General features: G+C 61.6%; 1 long non-coding RNA gene across 1 annotated transcript; it reads right to left on the reverse strand.

The window, feature by feature from the left end:
* LOC102239411 lies at positions 1-3,787 on the reverse strand. Its single transcript, XR_313979.2, has 5 exons — positions 3,212-3,787; positions 2,214-2,283; positions 1,504-1,560; positions 604-639; positions 1-137 (listed from the first exon to the last, which is right to left on the reverse strand). It is a non-coding gene; the product is annotated as an uncharacterized LOC102239411 (long non-coding RNA).

A 3,787-nucleotide genomic window follows, 5' to 3' on the forward strand; every position in this document is an offset into this window, starting at 1 on the left:
ACTTCTTGATGGCAAACACGGTGAGCCCGACCGTGACGTTCTGGAGCCGGAACTGCTCGTTCAGGATGTCAATGTTGAAGGTCCCCTCCCAGACGATGGGCGCCAGCCAGGGGGTCAGGACGAGGACGTCTTTCCTCCTGCGCCGAGAGCCCACAGCCACGTGTGAGCGGGCAGGAGGGGGACACACTCCGCCTGTGCTCCCTGCGGCACCGGGCGCCCCACTCGGCCCCATGCCCTCGGCGCCCCAGGCGGACCATCCTTCCAGAGGACGTGCCCTCGGCAAGCAACCCGCCTGATGCCAGTCCAGATGCAAACGTGGGAGATCCCCCCTGACCAGCTCTGCACCCTGAGGACCCGGGGCAGCGGGACCTGCCGGCGAAGGGGACCCCCTGCAGGAGGCCCCACCCTCCAACTGTCTTGGTGAACAGAGGACAGAGAACAGGATGCGGAGCGCAGGGGGAAGGACAGAGACTGTGGGCTCCAGGCTCAGAGCCCAGGCCGCCAGAGCACGGAGTGCGGCGGAGCCAGGCCCGGGAGCGACGGCAGTGGCCCGCCCTTTAGGACATGGGGAGAGTGACGGTGAGCTTCAAGAAAAGTACTCACGAGGGCGTCAGCACCGTGGGCTGCGGATAAAGCATCCTGAAAAACAGCACAGCGTGGCCTGAGTGTCGGGGAGTCCCGTGGAAGTCGCCGGCAGGGCAGGGTGGCTGCTGAGAGTGCCAGGCTGTGCCTTCTCCCCGGACCCGGAGCCCAGGCTCCTCCGCAGGCACCTCGGGGAGGCTGGGCCTCTGCGTGTCGCTTCCCCGCGTGTGCACTGGGCCCTGGATCTAAAGGCCTCGGGCCTTTGCCTCCCTCTGACCCGAAGTGGCGGGATCCCAGGGTCCCGCCTCGGTTCACGGTGGGCGGGAGGGCCGGGAAGTGCCCTCTGGGTGGGTGGGTGCCCCAGGAAGGAGCTGGCCCAGAGGAACGGCCGTCAGACATGCAAGGGGCTCTGCTGGGCTCTGTCTGGGCGACAGGAACACCCCTGACGTGGCCGTCACGGGACCAGCTCCAACAGCGGCTGCGGCTCCGTCAGGGGCCACAGCCTGGGCCGTGTGTGCGCAGGGCCAGTCCCAACCGAAGTCTGTGGAGGCCCGAATGTGGGCCAGCGGGCCGTGGGTCATTGTAAAATGACCGCCATGTGCACTCCGGGATGCAGTTAAAGTAGGGTGTCTGCCCTGGCCGGTGTGGCTCGGTTGGAGAATTGTCCCAGGCACCAGAGGGGGGTGGGTTCGATTCCTGGTCAGGGCACCCAGAAGCGGGAGGTCAATACTGAAGCCGGACGTGTGGAGTCAGTCCTGCCCAGGTGACCCTTCAAAGTCAGGGACTTGGCCGAGCTGCTCTGAGTGTGGGGAGAGGGACCAGACAAGCAGGAGGCCCTGACCCACCGATGGGGGGCTGGGTCCTCAGAGCATGGAGCAGTGCCGGGCTGTCAGGGCACGTGACCCACCCTCACTCACTCACCCTTCTCCTTCTGGTCTGGTCTCCAGCATCGGGATTCTTGGGCTCAGGACCCCTGCGCTGTGGAAGAGCCCCCCAAAGGCCCTTGTTGAGGAGCTGGTCTGGGACGGCCTGTCCACCTTCCCCAGGCAAAGCAGAAGGTGAGCCAGGTCATGACCCCGAGCTCCCCAGAGCAGCTGCCCTCGGGCAGGGCCAGGGGCCAGTCTCCCCAAAGCTCAGGTGACTGGTCCCAAGGAGGGGCAGTCCCTGCGGCCAGTGCCCCCATGCGAGCCCCTGCGCGGCTGGAGCAGGTCCCGTGCATGGCCGGCTGGTCCGAGGCTGCCCCCAGACGGGTTCCTGGCAGGGCCCTGCCCCAGGAGAGCGGCCGTGACCTCACTCCCCGGTTCCAGGACCTTCTCCATCTGGGAGCGGCTGACAGCGCGGCTTCCGCACTCGCAGCCACACAGCGGAGGGGTCCTGGCCTCGCCCGACTCCCCACTAGTGACGTGGGGGGAGCACAGCTCACCCACAAGGTGAGGCCTCAGTAGGAGGGAGTGTGAAGCCGGGCGGTGGGCCGTGAGGCGGCTGTCACCAGTCCGGTCACTACAGTTGTGATCCCGGGGCGGCAGGATTGGGGTGGGGAACAGCTCAGGGCACCCCACTGGGATCCGATCGGCTCCTGCTGCAGCTTCTCCCAAGCCCGGCAGACCCAGAGGGTCTCGCACGCTTCTTACCCAAAGAGGACGAGGACGAGCGTGACCAGGAGAAAGGCCAGAGGTCGAAGCGAGCAGCACGTAGGTTTTCCTGGAAAACAGGGTGGAAACCCGGTCACTCTAACTCAGTGGTTCTCAACCTTCCTAATGCCGCGACCCTTTAATACAGTTCCTCATGTTGTGACCCAACCATAAAATTATTTTCGTTGCTACTTCATAACTGTAATGTTGCTACTGTTATGAATCGTCATGTAAATATCTGATATGCAGGATGGTCTTAGGCGACCCCTGTGAAAGGGTCGTTCGCCCCTCAAAGGGGTCGCGACCCACAGGTTGAGAACCGCTGCTAGCTGCTCCTGCCTCCGAGCCCTCCTCTGTCTGGCTGTGCTGGGGACACTGGCCCGGCTCCGCCAGGAGAGCCGCCCCTCGCAGGGCGAGTTTGGAGCAAAACTGGAGCCCCTTTAAGACCCAGTCCAATCCCAACGTTTGTCTGTCTCCTTCAGAGGGGCCCAAAGTTCTTCCTCCCAGCACCCCCCCAAGGGATCCCCGACTCCCAGATGCCCAGCCTCCCCAGGCCTCTTTCCACTGAGCCCCCCCCCTTTCCTTGGAGACCGACGTGACCCCAGGGGCATGAGCAGGAGGACGGCTGCTGCCCCCCTCCCCCCCCCGTCCCCTCCAGCATGGGGGGTGGGGGCTGGAAAGAATTTCCTTTCAGTTTTGAAAATACTATTCCATGTTTCCTTTAAAAACTGTTAACATACACACTTATCTGAGGTATCATTTATAGGCGATAAAACGTTGCATTTTAAGTCCGGAGGTTGATGAGTATTTAACAATGTGTACACGTGTGTAACCACTGCCCCAGCCCAGCCAGATGCACAAGTTCCCTCCTGCCCACTGCCCCCCGCCCTCGCCCCAGGCGACCGCTAACCTAACCGGCTTCCCTCACAGATTCCCCTGCAGCGCAGTGTCTGAACGCGATCAGATAAACACGCTCCTGCCTGGCGTTATTCACACACCATCTTTAAGATTCTTCCTGCTGTCGCCTGCACCAAGAGTTGGTTCTGGGGCCTCTGGGAGCAGGCCGGGGTCAGCCGATGCCTGTGCCCACCCGGGGCCACTTGGTAGGAGCTGCAGAGTGCTCTGTGGGGTAGCTGCCTGAGCTGGGAGAGGCTGTGCTGTGACAGGTGCTGGGCATGGGGTTGCTTAGCAGGAGGTACAGGCAGGCTGAGGCCAGACGCTGCTGGTTTGGGGTGGTTTTTTGAACCTTTGAGAGACTTTTAGAAAAGTCCACAGGGCAGGCCCAGGCCTGTCTGCCAACAATTTAGACAACTTAGAGGAAATGCACGGATGGTTGGAAGACTCACACTAGAAGGGAACAGGACTAAATGGTTGTGACACGGGTTTAAGCAAAGAATTCTTACAGATGACACCGAAAGCACAAACAATAAAAGAAGAAAAAAGTTAAATAGGAGTTAATCAAAATGAAAGCTTTTGGACGGGGGGTACCGGATGAAAGGTGAAGAGAGTAGCCGAAGAACATATATGTGCAACCAATGGACACAGACAACAGTGGGGTGATGGCCAGAGGCGGG

The sequence above is a fragment of the Myotis brandtii genome, unplaced genomic scaffold, assembly GCF_000412655.1.
Source record: "Myotis brandtii unplaced genomic scaffold, ASM41265v1 scaffold3986, whole genome shotgun sequence".
Classification (NCBI taxonomy): domain Eukaryota; kingdom Metazoa; phylum Chordata; class Mammalia; order Chiroptera; family Vespertilionidae; genus Myotis; species Myotis brandtii.